We start from the raw sequence: 19,677 nt of genomic DNA, 5'->3' as shown, positions 1-19,677 counted from the left end.
AGCAGGTAGAGGCGGTGCACCCTGATTTTAAGGGTCTATCAGGAGCAGGTAGAAGGGGGACAGTCTGATTTTCAGGATCTATAAGGAGCAGGTAGAGGGGGTGCAGTCTGATTTTCAGGGTCTGTCACATCCGTATTCAGCCTCTGTCCTTGTGGTGGAGGCTGATTTTCTGATCCTATGGAAAGCTTGCTGTTACTCTTTGCAGAAAATGTGCTATTTGCTCACTTTTAAGGAAGGCCAACCGGCTGACAGCCAGCAAAAATCATGAACTTCATTTACATTTGCACGTTCTTCGGTGAGATAGATGGTAATTAGCTTACAGAAGCCCATTTAACCCTCAAGGTAGAGCTGTACCATTACGTGTACTCTGGATTGTGGGGGTGCATGTAGTTTGCCTGCCCCACTCTCAGAGCAGAGAACCACGGCTCTCACGCGCCCCAAACCCATGCCGATAGCACAGCCCTGGGCCCTCCCCTCCCCTGCTTCCATCTGCATGGTTGGGCGTGGCCTGGCCAAGTGAGTTGTTCAGTTCAGTCACTCAGTCTGTTCGACTCTTTGCAACTGCATGGACTGCAGCACGCCAGGCTTCCCTGTCCATCACCAACTCCTGGAGTTTGCTCAAACTCATGTCCATCGAGTCAGTGATGCCATCCAACCATCTCATCCTCTCTTGTCCCCTTCTCCTCCTGCCCTCAATCTTTCCCAGCATCAGGGTCTTTTCCAGTGAGTCAGTTCTTCACATCAAGTTCTTCACATCAAGTATTGTAGCTTCACCTTCAGCATCAGTCCTTCCAATGAGCATTCAGGAGTGATTTCCTTTATGATTGACTAATTTGATCTCTTTGCAGTCCAAGGGGCTCTCAAGAGTCTTCTCCAACACCACAGTTCAAAAGCATCAGTTCTTTGAGGCTCAGCTTTCTTTATGGTTCAACCCTCACATCCATACATTACTACTGGAAAAACCACTGTTTTGACTAGACGGATCTTTGTCGGCAAGTAGTGTCTCTGCTTCTTAATATGCTTTTTAATATGGTCATAGCTTTTCTTCCAAGGAGCAAGCATCTTTTAATTTTATGGCTGCAGTCACCATTTGCAGTGATTTTGGAGCCCCCAAAAATAAAGTCTCTCACTGTTGCCATTGTTTGCCCATCTGTTTGCCATGAAGTGATAGGACCGGATGCCATGATCTTCGTTTTTTGAATATTGAGTTGTTTTTTATTTTTTTAGTTGGAGGCTAATTACTTTACAACATTGCAGTGGTTTTTGTCTTACATTGAAATGAATTAGCCATGGATTTACATGTATTCCCCATCCCGGTCCCCCCTCCCACCTCCCTCTCCACTCGATCCCTCTGGGTCTTCCCAGTGCACCAGGCCCGAGCACTTGTTTCATGCACCCAACCTGGGCTGATGATCTGTTTCACCCTAGATAATATACATGTTTCGATGCTGTTCTCTTGAAACATCCCACCCTCACCTTCTCCCACAGAGTCCACAAGTCTGTTCTGTACATCTGTGTCTCTTTTTCTGTTTTGCATATAGGGTTATCGTTACCATCCTTCTAAATTCCATATATATGTGTTAGTATACTGTAATGGTCTTTATCTTTCTGGCTTACTTCACTCTGTATAATGGGCTCCAGTTTCATCCATCTCATTAGAACTGATTCAAATGAATTCTTTTTAATGGCTGAGTAATATTCCATGGTGTATTAAAAACTTCATTCTTTTTCAGAGAGATTCCCATCTGTTTTATTATAAAAATCGTCACTAACGAATATTGAGTTTTAAGCCAACTTTTTCACTCTCCTCTTTCACTTTATCAAGAGGCTCTTTAATTCCTCTTCGTTTTCTGCTGTACGGGTGGTGTCATCTGCATATCTGAGCTTATTGATATTTCTCCTGGCAATCATGATTCCAGCTTGTGCTTCATCCAGTCCACATTTCGCATGATGTACCCTTCATAGAAGTTAAATAAGCAAGGTGACAATATACAGCCTTGACATACTCCTTTTCCAATTTGGAACCAGTCCATTGTTCCTCTGCCTTTTCTAAATCTGGCTTGAACATCTGGAAGTTCCAGTTCACGTACTATTGAACATTTCTTTGGCATTGCCTTTCTTTGGGGTTGGAATGAAAACTGACCTTTTCCAGTCCTGTGGCCACTGCTGAAATTTCCAATTTGCTGGCATAATGAGTGCAGCACTTTCACAGCATCACCATATAAGATTTGAAATAGCTCAGCTGGAATTCCATCACCTCCACTAGCTTTGTTTGTAGTGATGCTTCCTAAGGTCCACTTGACTTCGCATTCCAGGATGTCTGGCTCTAGGTGAGTGATCACACTATCATGGTTATCTGGGTCATTAAGATTTTTGTATAGTTTGAACATGTCCTTCTCTTTTATGAGAAATGACAACTATTTAATGATGCAAATGTTATAAAAGTTATCAGGTACTTCCCTAAGTATTAAGGCCCTTCTCTTACTGTTTTGCTAAATAATTTTCATTCGTGAACACTAATCGAGATATTAAATGTTCTTGATAATCAAAATGCATAGATCGGCATTTCCCAGAGCAGTCTCTAAGGTGTACCTGACCTTGCATTTCAGACCGTCAGCCTGGAAGTTAGCTCTGCTCTCTGTCCTATGGGCATGTGTGTCTTAATAGATCCATGATAAGATGGTGCAGGGCTTTTCTTCCATATGTTACATAATGCACCAGAGAGTCATCAGTTTCCTTCAGGGATATGTCAGTGTTTCCAGTGGAATTTGGTTTTGCTTGGTTCCAGGCTTAGATCCTTCCTATACTGTAGGAAGTGAACAGGAGAGACTTGAAGGACATTAGGATTTCAGTGAGGGGCAGGCAGATGAAGGTCAGTGAGCAGACATCTCTAAGATAAACAGCACTGAGTTTGTGGGAAGCAATTCAGGAAAATTCTGTGGGAAACCCTGCAGTCAGTATTTACATAGTAAAGAATCAAATGCACGGCTCCAGGGTGGGGTGTGGACAGAAGGTAGAGACCACGTGGGTTTGAGAACAGGAGCTCTGGAGGTGGTTTTATTGTCATAACCAGGACAGTCCAGGGGAGAGAGTTCTTTCCTTGACAGGGACTGATCTTCTTCCCTTCAATGCACTTCAGATACTCAAGCTAAGACTGATGACTTGGGCCCTCGGGCTTAATGAAGACAGGGCTGTAGGGTCACACAAATGCCTACTTCTGATTCACTCATTCAGTATTCATTGAAGAGCACTGTGCACCGGGCCATGAGGAAAAACAACTGAAACAGTAACAAATGCCATGCGCTCGAGGAGTTCAGAGGCTAGTGAGGGGCAGCCGTTAACTATATTAACACCTCGAAGAGCCTGGGGCTCTGCCCTTTGGGAGACAGAGGAACGAGGTGTTGCTCCAGAGCCCGTGGGAGCAGATGGCATTGGGACTTGGCAGGACTGGGGCACTCAGGCTGAGCCTGGGGTTGTGAAGGATGAGAAGAGATTAGCCATGTGACGTGGGGCAGGAAAAAGCAACACCTCTCTCATCACAGCATGCGGGCTAACGGGAGATTTGGAACGAGCGTGAGCAGTGACTTTGGGCAGGAAGTTCAGACCCAGGACAAGTGAGGCCTTGAAGGTCAAGCTTAGGAATCAGAACTTGATTCTCTGTGGATTTAAGCAGAGCAGTGTCAGCATTGTGTTCACAGTTCAGAGGCATCAATCATGTAGCAGGATGGAGAGCAGATGGAGAGAAGGGAGACTGGAGGCATAAACACCTAGCGTAGGTGCTAGTTAGGAATGCAAGAGGAACATCCCTGGGGGTCCAGTGGTTAAGGCTTTGAGCTTCTGCTGCAGCAAGTGAGGGTTCAATTCCTGGTCGTGAAACTAAGATCCCACATGTCGCATTGGACGGCCAAAAATTTAGGAATGCAAGAAACTCCCAGCCCTAGACTGTGGCAGAGGCAGTGGAGGTTGAGGAGGACGTGGGTACTAGAGAGATTATGGGAGCAGAATGAGCTGGACTCAGTAAGCAGGAGAGTTGTTGTTGTTGTTTAGCTGCGAAGTCATGTCCCACTCTTTGGGACCCCACGGACTGTAGCCCACCAGGCTCTGCCGTCTGTGGAATTCTCCAAACAAGAATACTGGAGTGGATTGCCATTTCCTTCTCCAGAGGATCTTCCCGACCCAGGGATCGAAGTCGCATCTCCTGCATTGGCAGGCAAATTCTTTACCACTGAGCCACCAGGAAAGCCAAGCAGGAGAGGGGAGGAAACAGTTTGAAAACAGCTCCGAGATCTGACCTGTTCCTCTGGTGGGTCAGATTGCCATTTACTTAGATAGCAATAAAGGAGGAAAAAACAATTTAGGAGGGAAGTAATTGTGATAGGGGGACCCAGACCACCCCCAGGTTCAGGATTCACTAGATGGACTCAGCATATATAGTCCTACTCACAGTTATGATGTATTATAGCAAAAAGATACAAAGCAAAATCAGCCAGGGGAATAAGCCCATGGGTGAAGTCCAGAGTTACTAGGCACCTTCTGCCTGAAACTCACCAGACCTCGTAGAACAAAGCAGTTGTGTCGTATAAACCCTTCCAAAAGCCAGGCTCCTGGTCACCAGCCTTGCAAACAGTTCTAAAGGTAGCATTCTCAGATCTGCTGTTAGCTCTCTTCTACATGACAGTACGTTCCATTTTGTACGTGCTGAGTAGTCTGACGCATTTGTTATAAGCATTTGTCAGGTGAAACTGTCTACTGTGAGGTTGGATATTGTGTCTGAAAAAGTAGTGAAAGTGTCAGTCGCTCAGCTGTGTCTGACTGTGACCTCATGGACTGTCACCCACCAGGCTCCTCTGTCCATGGGATTTTGCAGGCAAGAAGACTGGAGTGGGTTGCCATTTATTTCTCTGGGGATCTTCCCAACCCAGGAATTGAACCTGGGTCTCCCACATTGCAAACATCTGTACAATAAAGTAAAGGGTCTGGAATCATTAGCACTACTTCTGTTTCAAGTCTGTGGCTCTTTCCATCATTCTGCACTGCCTTCTCAAAATGGCGAAGTCAGACCTTACCCAAAATGAATAAAATGAGATTTAGATTATAAAACAGATTTTGTAAGTTTCCTTGATGCATCTTACCTCACAATGAATCCTTGGATCCTAAAAAGTTGAATTGATCACATTGAGGCCTCCACACAGAAGGGATTTCCAAGCAGCCTCTAAATCAACCATTCATGGTCAATCAGCGTGGATTATCAGAGGGCAATAAATTGTTAGGAGATTTCCCATCTCTTTACTCTTATGTCCATTCAGCAAAGTTTTATGTTACCCGCTTTGTTCACCACTAGGAGTAAAAACATAAATATGGCAGAGTCTTTGCCTTATTCTCTCGAGTCAGGAAAATCACAGTATTAGGAGTGTGTTAGGGCAAGAGTAGGTGGGGTGACCCCTTGGATATGGGAAATGAAGTCAAACTCAAAACATATTAATTTTTTGCTTGAAGCTCTGATAAAGGATAAAGTATAATTTGAAAACTGTCAAATGAGGTTGCTGCATATTTACTTAGTCTGGGATTTCATTCCTGGGTGGCCTTAAACTTGGATAGGCAAGTACTAGAAAGCAATGACTGTAGTTCTATAAGACCTCCATTTAACTCAACATATGTAAGTTGGCTTTGGTCTTAGAGGTAAACTTCAGTGCCTAAAGAGGTAACCTCTGCTAATGCCCACTGGAGTCCTTTTATGGCTCTATTGAATGCATGCACATGTGCTTGCTGCTTTTTTGTGTGATTATTAATAGTCAATTTTGCATTATTCTAAGTTGTCTCAAGAGATATCATGAAATAAGTACAGAGTAGAACTTAATGGTAGATGTCGATTTTAAAATAAGTTGCAAAAAAAAAAAAAAGTTGCAGGTCATTTGTATAGTCTCAAAATAAATATTAAAAAAGAAACAATATTTCCCTCTCAAATCTTTATTCCTATCTCAGCTTCATTTACTGCCTCATTTATCATCTAAACAGTCTTTGTTCTTTCAGCTTTCAAACATGATTAATTGATGGTGTGCAGTGTAGCATAAGGAAGAGGCTGAATATTTTGTAAGATGAGTAATCAAGTCAAATGCCCATCTTTTCTTTTATATTTTACCAACAAATATATCTTATGTAGATGGAAGGGCAGTTTGCTATTTCCCTGTTCAGAATTTTTGAGCTTTTAGCATAACATGTTTCCTTTCCATTAACTTAGCCAAAAATAATATTGACAAATTCATGAAACCTTCCATCTGATACTGTTGTAAACTTATGCAAATATATTTAGACAGTTAACTGAATAGAATAATTAAACAGCCAAATGTCAAGAATGGGAAGGGAGAAGTAGCATCAGCTGTCACATCACATTATCTGGACTCAAGTTGGAAGTTACTGAAGTGTTTGAAAATATACTTTCAAAACCAATGATTTGAATTTGTGCTACATTTTTTTTTTTTCAAGAGGGCAATAATTTAAATAAAGCACAGTGTAATATTATAGTTGCTGCAGGGAGTTTTGAGTATTTCTGGGAGTGTTCATTTTCAGCACATGCTACTTAGAATTTGAAAAGATATTCAGTGTTTCTTTGTCATGAATCTTTCCACTGGGACCAGGCCACTCCTGGATGAACTCACATATTGAGAGTCTCTCAAAATACATAATCAAATTGTTGGTCTTAAAAATATACTATTTTAAAGTCTTAAAAAACTGCAGTGAAAATAAGGTTAATATTTGGCAAAAATAGAACATTTGAGGAGTTGTCTCTTAAAAGTCTGATTTCACTTACAGAGTTTGCTTCCAAAGAAATTCACTTCACATGTCATTAATTAAAATCTTTCCTCTTTATGCCATTTCTTTAATTCCTGATACATTTCCTTGAAGTGTTAAATTGCTTTTAACTTATTAGAGATCAAAATTTGGTTGGTTTGGGATTTTTAATAATCACTGTTGTTCCAAACAAAAACCTTAAAACAAAATCATAGCTTGTAACATTTCAAGGTAGCAAATGTTTGCTGATCTTGAAAAATATGTTCATATTCTTAAATGACCTCCTGCACATTTTCTTTATACTTTTGTACCATGGGTGTGATTTAATTTAGAAATGTCTGCAATGCCACTCCCATCTCAGAGCGGTGGTGGGGGAGGGAAGCAAGCTAAAGAAGAGCTTTGGGGAAGGCAAGCGAAGGAAGAGCTTTTCAGGCAAGTAGATGGGCACAGGCATGCCTCCCCTCTTTTCTGTGAGAAGAGCCAGCCCGCCAGACTCGACCACCGTGGTTCCACCTCCCAAGCAGATTCTCTCTGCTCTCCCCCAGCTCCCTCTGCCCCCGCCGGTACAGCCGCTTCTCCGGGCTGAGAGCCTGGGCAAGGTCTCCTAGCCAGTGAGCTCTAACAGACACTGTGCTTGTCAAAACTCGCTTTTGTTGCAAGTAAGAGAAATAGAGTACTGGAGCTTCAGCGTCAGTCCTTCGAATATTCATTGGAAGGACTGATCCTGAAGCTAAGGCTCCTGTACTTTGCCCACCTGATGCAAAGAGCTGACTCATTAGAGAAGCCTCTGATGCTGGGAAAGATTGAGGGCAGGAGGCGAAGGGGGCAACAGAGGATGAGATGGCTGGATGGCATCACTGACTCAATGGCCCTGAGTTTGAGCCAGCTCCAGGAGTTGGTGATGGACAGGGAGGCCTGGCGTGCTGCGGTCCATGGGGTCGCAAAGAGTCAGACACGACTGAGCAACTGAACAATAGGCAAAGAGGAACTGAACTAGAGTCACATAAAAAGAAGGACTGACCCAGATAACAAAGTTCTGTGGTTGTCTGGCTTTAGCCACCTCTGCCTTCTGGTTTCTGCTCTCCATTTCTCAGCTCCACCTCCCTGGAAGGGATGCCCTCCATATCACTTACTTCAAGCAAAACCCACTATCCCAGAGGAAAGAGAACCTTGTTTCTTTTACCAACTGTCTGTCAGTACAGTTTGACCTTTGATCCTTGAACAACACCAGGCTTAGGGCCACCAGCCTTAACGCAGTGGCAAATCCGTGTATAATTGTAATGGGCACTCTGTATCCATGGTTTCACATCCACAGTTTCGGCCAACCACAGGTTGAAAGCCATCCCTGGACCTGCTGCAGTTCAGACCCATGTTGTTCAGGGAACAGCTGTCTTCGGGACATGATGGCCCTGTTTGCCCCATAGCCCTCTCCTGACGCATCCTTGTGTCCAGGCCAGGCATGACTGTCATGCCCATTCTGTGGGCAACTCAGGGGCAGACCCAGCTGCATCACCTGGGGCAGCCCTCGTGGTTACTGAGAAGCCAGCATAAGAATGCTGGTCTGCTCAGAGTATGGTCTGTAAAGTGAATAAATCGAGTGTCTCCCATAGGCCAGAACTACTGTGTGTTTAATTATAGATAAAGGTTAGCGTGAATGAAATACAAAGTTGTTTAAAAGCAGAATACTCAATTTATACTTGCTCCGTCTCATGCATTTTCATGTTGAATATCGGATTCTGCCCCATGGGAACTAATTGTCTACTTTGGAAGGAGGTCTCCATACCCATAATGATTAGGTAGCATCAGTTTTCTTTTTTCTTTCTTCTTTTTTTATAATGCTTTGGCTTGAAAATAATCGCAGAAAAAGTGGGTTGGTCCTTAGTCTGTTGCTGGCCCCTCCCGAGAGTGCATCCTTTCTGCATCCTTTCTGTGGTTCTTGAGTCTGCCTTCCTCAGCCCCACCCCTCACCCCCAGCTCCGTCCTCTCAAACTTAAGGTTTCTCATTTTAGTCTTCCAGAATTTCCTTACTCATCTCGTTCCTATTCAGCTCATTAAAGCAGGGTATGTAGGTTTTTGTAGTCCATATTTAGAATTAAAAGCATATTAATTTCCTTATGATAAAATCAAATTATATTGATCAGTTAAAATATCAATAATTATTGAAGCAGTTCTTTAAGTCATAATTTTTGTTGCTGCTGCCGCTGCTAAGTTGCTTCAGTCATGTCCGACTCTGCGACCCCATGAACAGCAGCCCACCAGGCTCCTCCGTCCCTGGGATTCTCCAGGCAAGAACACTGGAGTGGGTTGCCATTTCCTTCTCCAATGCATGAAAGTGAAAAGTGAAAGTGAAGTCTCTCAGTCATGTCCAACTCCTAGCGACCCCATGCACTGCAGCCTACCAGGCTCCTCCGTCCATGGGGTTCTCCAGGCAAGAGTACTCATTTCTAAGTAATAGAGACCAGCCTATTGCCTGAGGACACCGGAAGTAAGGTTGCATGTTAATATTTAAGTTTAAGGTGGATTAACATATATATAGGCTTTCCTGGTGGCCCAGGCAGTAAAGAATCTGCCTGCAATGCAGGAGACCTGGGTTCAATTCCTGGGTTGGGAAGATCCCCTGGAAGAGGGCATGGCAACCCATTTCAGTATTCTTGCTGGAGAATCCCCATGGACAGAGGTGCCTGGTGGGCTACAGTCCATGGGGTTGCAAAGAGTTGGACACAACCGAGCGACTCAGCTCACACACACACACACACACACACGCAACACATATACACACACATATCTCCACGTACTGGTACAGTGAAACCTCTCAAACTTTTCTCCAGGAACTGGAACATGGTGGCTGCTTGCCAGCTTGGCATCACCACTGATTCCTTTTCTTTCTGCCAATGTTGTGCAGACACCAGCTGAATGAATTCTCCCATCTCTTGTATATTTCATGTGAACTTCTAGAGCATGTAAACAGTGGGCAGTTACTCTTGACTGCACATCTGTAACTCAGTGAGACTCTTAAGTGAGACTCAGGAGAACTTGAAAGGAGCACATGAATAATAAGTTTATTTCTTGGGCATGACGACATAAAAGAGATGAATAATGCTAATAAACTCGGAACACAATTCCGATTAACTCCATTGGCAAAAGAGGCGGCGTTTGGGCAAATAAACCAAAATAATAATAGCTGGAGTTCAGATCTGATAGCTGTGTTTTGATTAAATCAAAAAGATTTCTTGCCGGTCCTCCTCCTGCAGCAAGTCATGCCTCCCTGACCGCACAGAAGTAGGAACGCCTCCCTGGGATTCTTTTGGTCCCTGATGCCTTTTGTCTGGTGCCCCTTTAAGAGGAACTTGAGCCAAGATCTTATCAGCGGCAGAGATGGAGACACCTCAGGATTTTCCAGTATCATTTTTCACTTTTTCTTCTTGGACATGGTTATTAATGCTACCAGATCTCTCAAATCTTGAGGCATTTCCTCGTGGCTCCAAGTTGCTGCTCCAGGTCAGGTTCTTGAACTGAGCGTCTGGTTTCAACATCCATATGCTTCCCAGCCCACTCTCTGACCTTCAGTTCTTTTCTGTTCTTTTCAGACTTTTAACGTTTCCATCTACTGATCCCAGGAGACTCAGTATTCTAAATACTCAGTCCAATTTTTTTTTTCCAAAAGTTAAATAGAAATTAAGGTTGGTATGGATTGCATACATTTTTTAGCTTAAAGATCCTTTATTCACAACCTAAGACAGTTAATCTTGACAGCATATAAATGCTAAATATTTCAAGACTTTCTTAGGTAGACCAGAACCCTAGCCACTTCCCCCCACACTTCACGTTGTCAACAGTGATGCATTTGGAGGGCGGGGGGAGTCATCAAAATCCTTAAGACTAATATCAATACATGTCTACAGCCTTATTTCTTTTGAACTCAGCTCCGTTCCTTTGAAGCACTGATCACAGTATCAAGCTTTGATTCCTTTCCTGTGGACTTATGCCAGCTTGCCTGATTTCATTAAGTTTTTGGAAAGGGCTAAGACATGGTATCGTTTTATGGCAATCCTCACATCAATCATAATTTAGGACGGTCTTGGTGATAGACAAGGCATTCAGGCAGGGAGGTTGAACAAGGCTGGTCTAGTGGTGAGGGGGCTGGGGTGCATTCAGGGCATAATAATTTCATATACAACTTCAGCCACCTCTACAGCAGCGTTTTTTAGCTGTGGCTTCATTCCAGAGTGATTGCAATTATAAGGTCCATACCCAGGTATATGGAAACCATGCAATTTTTAAAAATTTTATTGAAATATAGTTGGTTTACAATTTCGTGTTAGTTTCAGGTATGTAGCACAATGATTGTATATATACTATATTTTTTTCAGATTCTTTTCCCTTATATATTATTACAAAATACTGACATTTTGTAATAATATGTGCTATTTAGTAGGCCCTAGTTGGTTATGTGTTTTGCCATGTGGGGCAGCCAGAAAAAAGAGAGAGAGAAAATTAGACTCCCAAGTAAAACTTTTATCTAGACTCTACAAACTCAGTGTTATAAATTTCATTCTACAAACAAGAACTCTGTGAATTAAAATACTGAAGCAGATTCTAATTTTTAAAAATACTATAAAGTCCTACCACTTATATTTAGACGTCTTTTAAGCTGAGAATGACTCTCTCCTAGCAGTCTCCCAAAACACTGAGAATATGCCAGCCAGATTAGTGCCCTTGATCTTTCACTTTTTAAAAATGTGTGTTCTGTTGAACCAATAATCTCAATTCAATCATCAGCACCAGATTTGCCTTCCAGTTGACATCTGCACTTTACTAGTCATAAAATGCTTTTGGTATCTTTAGGGAAAGTTAAAGAATACACACAACCAAATTCTTTGTCTTCCTTGTTATTAAATCCTTTTGTCTGTGACACTGTCTTTTAGAACAGAGACCAACAAACATTTCCTACAAAGAGTCAGATAGTAAGTATTTTAAGTGTTGCGGCCCATTCAGTCTCTGTGCTCACTACTCATCTCTGCTGTGAACAGTGCAAAAGCAACCACAGGCAATATATAAACCAGTGTTGCTATGTTCTAATAAAACTTTATTTATAAAATAGATAACTAGTCTGATGTGTGATGTCTGGACCATAGTTTTCCAACCTGTGATTTAGAAGAAAGAAGAGGTCTGTGAAATTTCATGTTGGAGTAATAAGCACAGAAAACTGTCCCAGGACCCCCTAACCTCTTTCCCACTGGGAACTGTGTTTGGTTTCCCAATGTCCCCAAGTACTGGTAGCAATGAAATGAAAAGAGCCAAGATCCCTGAGGCAGGTAGCCCTATTCCTTTCCCCCATGGAAATCTCCATGGGCTTCAGGAAGGAAAAGAAGCTGGTCTGAGAGCCCCAAGACAGCCCAGATTTAGGGAGGGAATTCAAAGCTGTGCTTTAGGTCACTTTACCCCAACTCTGAAATACAATAACACATGAAATAAATGTTGTGTGTAGACGTGCCAGGTCTTGTAGACATACATGCTTGAAATTAAATGTTCATATAAGCACCAGATTTGCTTTTGGCTTACAGCAAATTTCATGATAAGTAGAATGGTTGTGGAGGTGGGAATAGAAGGTGGAGGAAGTAATACTGAAAAGTGAGACTGTAGTCAACAGGAGACACCACAGTAAGCTGGGAGCCGGGGGTACTGACAGAACTGCTTGTGGGTGTAAAGTGCATCCTCGTTGATACTTTGTGTAATTTATATGAGAAATTCAGGCTTTTTCTGTGGGAAACTGTCTCATGGGCTGATGGTATCACTCTCCTTCAACATGTTAGAGAATTACTCAAAAGCTTGTCAGATGCCTGGGCCGCATACTTATTTGAAAATGTGCCATCATGGGAAGCTTTCATTCACCAGGGTCACTGAAAGGGCAGAAGAGGGAGGCACGCTGAACTTCAAATGGCTCTTGCCGCTCCTGTCAGTAGCAAAGCAATAAAGGAAGGAGCTGACTTGCCAAAAGGAGAAAAGTTCAAGAAAACTGACTTTGTTTTGATTGAAAAAAGCAGATAGCTGAGCAGTAAGTAAAGAATTCTTCATTATTCCCATTTTTCAGTTTATAAACATAAAATGTATATTACCTTATTCCTAGTCATTGCTACAATTATCTGTTTTTTTCCCTGTTAATATAATTTTATTCTTGGATTACTTAACATCAAATTCTGTCATTATATGTATGTTTCCAGTAACCTTGCGCTTTAATTAGGTACAGTGAGTAATATTGTCTTTAAAAGCTCCATCAGCCTATGAAATTCATACCTAAATTTATTAGGTGATGATATCTCATCCAATGGTGTATAGCATTCTTTGTAAGTTGCATTCTGCTAAAGATGGTGTAGCAGGGACCATATTTACCCTCCTATTTTAAACAGTCAAGGAAACTACACAAAGTATATGGGAAAAAATCACTCAAGACATTGGACAGTCAGTTCAGTTGCTTAGTCGTGTCCAACTCTTTGCGACCCCATGGACTGCAGCACACTAGGCTCCCTGTTCATCACCAACCCCCAGAGCTTGCTCATACTCATGTCCGTCGAGTCGGTGGTGCCATCCAACCATATCATTCTCTCTCGTCCCCTTTTCCTCCTGCCTTCAATCTTTCCCAGTATCAGGGACTTTTCCAGTGAGTCATTTCTTCACATCAGGTGGCCAAAGTATTGGAGCTTCAGCTTCAGCATCAGTCCTCCCAATGAATATTCAGGACTGGTTTCTTTTAGGATTGACTGGTTTGATCTCCTTGCTGTCCAAGGGACTCTCAAGAGTCTTCTCCAAACCACAGCTCAAAAGCATCAGTTCTTCAGTGCTCAGCTTTCTTTATACTCCAACTGTCACATCCATACATGACTACTGGAAAAACCATCGCTTTGACTAGATGGACCTTTGTTGGCAAAGTAATGTCTCTGCTTTTTAATATGCTGTCCAGGTTGGTCATAGGTTTTCTTCCAAGGAGCAAGCATGTTTTAATTTCATAGCTGCACTCACCATCTGCAGTGATTTTGGAGCCTCAAAAAATAAAGTCTGTCACTGTTTCCATTCTTTCCCCATTTTTTTGCCATGAAGTGATGGGACCAGATGCCACGATCTTAGTTTTCTGAATATTGAGTTTTAAGCCAACTTTTTCACTCTCCTCTTTCACTTTATCAAGAGGCTCTTTAGTTCTTCTTCGCTTTCTGCCATAAGGGTGGTGTCATCTGCGTATCTAAGATTATTGATATTTTTCCCAGCAATCTTGATTCCAGCTTGTGCTTCATCCAGTCCAGCATTTTGCATTATGTACTCTACATAGAAGTTAAATAAGCAGAGTGACTATATATAACCTTGACGTAATCCTTTCCCAGTTTGGAAGCAGTCTGTTGTTCCATGTCCAGTTCCAAATAATTGTTGCTTCTTGACCTGCATACAGATTTCTCAGTAGGCAGGTGAGGTGGTCTGGTATTCCCATCTCTTGAAGAATTTTCCACAGTTTATCGTGATCCACACAGTCAAAGGCTTTGGCATGGTCAATAAAGCAGAAATAGGTGTTTTTCTGATATTCTCTAGCTTTTTTCTGTGATTCAGTGGATGTTGGCAATTTGATCTCTGGTTCCTCTGCCTTTTCTAAATCCAGCTTGAACACCTGGAAGTTCACAGTTCACGTATTGCTGAAGCCTAGCTTGGAGAATTTTGAGCATTACTTTGCTAGAGTGTGAGATGAGTGCAATTGTGCAATAGTTTGAACATTCTTTGGCATTAGCTTTCTTTGGGATTGGAATGAAAACTGACCTTTTCCAGTCTTGTGTCTATTGCTGAGTTTTCCAAATTTGCTGGCATATTAAGTGTAGCACTTTCACAGCATCATCTTTTAGGATTTGAAATAGCTCAACTGGAATTCCATCACCTCCACTAGCTTTGTTCATAGTGATGCTTCCTAGGGCCCACTTGACTTTGCATTCCAGGATGCCTGGCTCTAGGTGAGTGATCACACCATCATGGTTATCTGGTTCGTGAAGATCTTTTTTGTTTAGTTCTTCTGTGTATTCTTGCCACCTCTTAATATCTTCTGCTTCTGTTAGGTCCATACCATTTCTGTCCTTTCTTGTGCCCATCTTTGCATGAAATGTTCCCTTGGTGTATCTAATTTTCTTGAAGAGATTGCTAGTCTTGTCCATTCTGTTGTTTTCCTCTGTTTCTGTGCATTGACCACTTAGGAAGGCTTTCTTATCTCTCCTTGCTATTCTTTGGAACTCTGCATTCAGATTAATATAATCTTCCTTTTCTCTTTTGCCTTTTGCTTCTCTTCTTTTCTCAGCTATTTATAAGGCGTCCTCAGAAAACCATTTTGTCTTTTTTAATTTCTCTGGGGAGTGGATCATCTTGATCACTGCCTCCTATACATTGTCATGAACCTCTGTCCGTAATTCTTCAGGTACCCTATCAGATCTAATCCCTTGAATCTATTTGTCACTTCCACTGTATAATCGTAACTGATTTGATTTAGGTCATACCTGAATGGGCTGGTAGTTTTTCCTACTTTCTTCAATTGAAGTCTGAATTTGGCAATAAGGAAGGAGTTCATAATCTGAGCCACAATCAGCTCCGGGTCTTGTTTTTGCTGACTGTATATAGCTTCTCCATCTTTGGCTGCAAAGAATATAATCAGTCTGATTTCGGTATTGACCGTCTGGTGATGTCCATATGTAGAGCCTTCTCTTGTGTTGTTGATAGAGGGTGTTTGCTATGACCAGTGCATTCTCTTGGCAAAACTCTGTTAGCCTTTGCCCTGCTTCATTTGTACTCCTAGGCCAAATTTGCCTGTTACTCCAGGTATCTCTTGACTTCCTACTGAAAAGGCAAAAAGATATGACACTGAAAGATGAACTCCCCAGGTCAGTAGGTGCCCAGTATGCTACTGGAAATCAGTGGAGAAATAACTCCAGAAAGAATGAAGAGACGGAGCCAAAGCAAAAACAACACCCAGTTGTGATGTGACTGGTGATGGAAGTAAAGTCCAGTGCTGTAAAGAACAGTATTGCATAGGAACCTGGAATGTTAGATCCATGAATCAAGGTATATTGGAAATGGTCAAACAGGAGATGGCAGGAGTAGACATTAACCTTTTAGGAAAAATTGACTGGAATGGTTGAATTTAACTCAGATGACCATTATATCTCCTACTGTGAGCAAGAATCCCTTAGAAGAAATGGAGTAGCCCTCATAGTCAACAGGAGTCCAAAATGCAGTTCTTGGGTATAGTCTCACAAACGACAGAATGATCTCTGTTTGTTTCCAAGGCAAAGCATTCTATATCACAGTAATACAAGTCTATGACCCAACCAGTAGTGCTCAAGAAGCTGAAGTTGAATGGTTCTATTCAAGACCTTCTATAGAAAACCTACAAGACTTTCTAGAACTAACACTCAAAAAAGGATGTCCATTTCATTATAGGCGACTGGAATGCAAAAGACACTGGCCATCAGGCAATAAAGGACATTGTTCTCTGAGAAACAGGAAACAAAGCGAGCCCTACAATTGCCCCGCTCTACCATAGGGCCTAGAGAAAGTCTCTAGACTGCCCTGTATGGAAAGGGGCCCCTGCAGGGAACAGTGCATAGCTGTCACACAGGGCCAGAAGGTCTTGCTTCAGTAAGAAGGGGAAAATTAATCCTAGACTAAACACAGTTCTGGTCCCACCCAACAAAGTTTTTAAAAGAAAAAAAAAAGCTCCAAAATCAAGTTGTTTCCAAGTAACTAAACTATATCCCAGGGCAAAGTATAAAAATGTTGATAAATACAAAAAAATACAGTACACAGAAAGATGTCTGACATTCAATTCAAAATTAGCAGGCATGTAAACAAGTGGGAAAATACAACCTATAGTGAAACAAATCAACCAAAATTAACACTTAAATGCCATAAATGATGGAATTAGGAGATGGGGACATTAAAACAGTTACGACAGTTTTTTTCTTAATGTTCAAGAAACTAGAGGGAAGAAAATGAAGAAAAAAAGATTAGTTAATTAGAACTTGAAGTCCTAACAACAGAAACGATCTAAAATGAACCAAGAAATGGCTGGAAAAAAATGAATGAATAGAACAGTCATTGAGCTAGAATCCATAGGATACAGAGGAGAGGACTGCAAGTATTTTAAGACATAATGGGCAGATCTTTTTCTAATTTTATAGAAACTGTGAGCCCACAGATTCATGAAACTTCAGGAGATCCCAGGTACAAGAAATGTGAATAAAGTTAGGGCAAGGCACATATTAATCAAATTGCTTAAAAACCAATGATAAAGAGAAAATCTTAAAGGATAAAAGATATTGTATACAGAGGAACAAAGATAAATCGACAGCTGATTTCTTATCAGAAACAATGCAAACTGGAAGACAGTGAGGCAACATCTTTAAAGTACTGAAAGAGAATTTTAAACTTTGAGTTCTCTACCAATTTTGAAATGTCTTTCAAAAGCTAAGATGGAATAAGGAAATTTTTTTTTAGACAATTAAAAGCTGAAAGAATTTATCATTAGCCAACCTGAAGTGCAAGAAATTATAAAAGAAGTCCTTCTGTAGGATGAAAATTATACCAGCCAGAAACCTGGATCTACTCAAAGGAATGAAGAGCACCATGAAATAGTACCTACGGAGGTAAACTTTGAAGACTCTTTGAAAGATAAATGACTATGGAGCAAAAATAATAAAAATGCAGTGACAGGTTTATACCATACATGGAAACAAAATATATTACAGCAACAGCTCAAAGTTCAAGAGGAAAGAAATGGCCCTATACTTTTTTTTTTTTTAGATTCTTACGCTTTATGTGAGGGAGTATAACATCACTTGAAGGTAGACTAAAAAGTTAAATGTGTATCATAAAAACTGAGGAAACCACTAAAATAACACCAGAAGTTATAGTTAATAAAGCAACAATTAAATCATTAAAAATACTCTATCCAAAGAAAGATGAAAAAGAGAAGAAAAAGAACAAAGAATAGATAGGACAAAGAGGAAAAGAATAGCAATAGCAAAAGATAGTAGATTTAAACCCAGCCATATCAGTAATCATATTAAATGTTAATGGTCTAAATATCCAAACTGAAAGACAGAGACGGTCAGATTGGCTTAAATTCAAGATCCAACTATATGCTGCCATCAAGAAATCAACTTTAAAGAGATTGAAGAAAACAGGCTGGGAAAATGCTAATACCAATCAAAAGAAAGCTGGATTGGTGTCCAAATAGAGCTAGAGCAAATAATGTAGAGATAAAGAGGGTTATTTCATATTTGTAAAGGGGCCATTTCATCAACAGGAGATAACAATCCTACATGTTTATACGTCTGATAACCTTCAGCGTAGATGAAGGAAAACTACAAGGAAAAATAGACAAAGCTACAAATATAGTAGGGATTTTAAAACACCTCTCAGAACAAATAGGCCGAAATATAATAAGGATAATGGAAGACTTGAACAGCACTTTAATCCAACTTGACCTACCTAACTGGATTAAACACACTACTTAACAACATTAGAATTCACATCCATTTCAAATGCAAACAGAATATTTGCCAAATATGCCATATTCTGGGCCACAGATTAATTCTCAGTAAATGTTGAAAGATTCAGATCATACAAAAATAATCTTCCTTAACCACCATGGAATTAAATTAGAGATCAACAATGAAAGGCATAGGGAAAAACCCCAAATATTTGGAAATTAAATAAGCCACAGAGGAGGAGAAAACATTTGCAGGTCATCTATCTCATGAGGACCTGTATATGGGTAATAAATACATGAAAATAAGCTTATCATCATTAGTCATTAGGGAAATGCAAATTAAGATCATTATGGGATACAACTACATAGCTCTTAGAATACCTGAAATTAAAAAGACTGACAATGCCAAGTGTTAGTGAGGATGTGAAAACAATTGGAACTCTCCTACAGAGCTGGTAGGAATGTATAATAGTACAACACCTTTACAAAACAATTTGGTCCTGTCTTTAAAGGCTCCCCTGGTGGCTCAGACAGTAAAAAGGTCTGATGGTAAAGCCCGCAATGCGGGAGACCGGGGTTCAATCCCTGGGTCAGGAAGATCCCCTGGAGAAGGAAATGGCAACCCACTCCAGTATTCTTGCCTGGAAAATTCCATGGACTGAGGGGGTCACGAAGAGTCGGACACAAGTGAGTGACACTACTTTAAAGGCTAAATATGCAGCAGCCATATGATCAAGTCATTCCATTCCTTACTCAAGAGAAATGAAATATATATCCATATAAAGGCCTGTACATGAATGTTCACAGCAGTTTGTTTTCTGTACATGCTAAGTTGCTTCAGTCGTGTCTGGCTCTTTGAGACTTCATAGACTGTAGCCTACCAGACTCCTCTATCCATGGGATTCTACAGGCAAGAATACTGGAATGGGTTGCCATCCCCTCCTCCAGGGGATCTTCCTGACTCAGGGATTGAACCCAGGTCTCTTTAAGTCTCCTGCTATGGCAGGCAAATTCTTTACCACTAGCACCACCTGGAAAGTTCTTGTTTTGTGTACTCTTGCAATGAATTTTACACTTGAACATGTGCAGTTTATTGTATACCACACTGCTAAATAATGCAATCTGTTTTTTTTAAAATAAAATTGCTTAAAGTACAGAAACATGAGGGGAAATTTTAAAACAGAAAGATAAATGCACTAATTTTAATTTTCCATGCTACATAACAACTTACCACAAATTTAGCCCTTTTAAAACAACAGATGTTTGTTATGTCACAACTAGCCATGAGTCCAAACCCAGCTTAGCTAAGTTGCCTGCTTCAGGCTAGAGTAAGGGCTGTGGTCTCGTGTGAGGCTAGGGATTCTCTTCCAAGCTTG

At 41.1% G+C, this 19,677-nt stretch overlaps 1 protein-coding gene and 1 non-coding gene across 4 annotated transcripts in view; one reads left to right on the top strand and one right to left on the bottom strand.

The window, feature by feature from the left end:
- The window catches only part of MTHFD1L (methylenetetrahydrofolate dehydrogenase (NADP+ dependent) 1 like), a 176,222-nt gene that overhangs the window by 138,663 nt on the left and 17,882 nt on the right, over positions 1–19,677 (top strand). The gene's annotated exons all lie outside the window — the stretch shown is intronic.
- On the bottom strand, positions 1,694–1,778 carry LOC139033074 (small nucleolar RNA SNORD79). Its single transcript, XR_011485709.1, has one exon. It is a non-coding gene; the product is annotated as a small nucleolar RNA SNORD79 (small nucleolar RNA).

This window comes from Odocoileus virginianus, chromosome 34, assembly GCF_023699985.2.
Source record: "Odocoileus virginianus isolate 20LAN1187 ecotype Illinois chromosome 34, Ovbor_1.2, whole genome shotgun sequence".
In the NCBI taxonomy this organism is placed as follows: Eukaryota; Metazoa; Chordata; class Mammalia; order Artiodactyla; family Cervidae; genus Odocoileus; species Odocoileus virginianus.
This window is presented reverse-complemented; position numbering and strand designations above follow the sequence as displayed.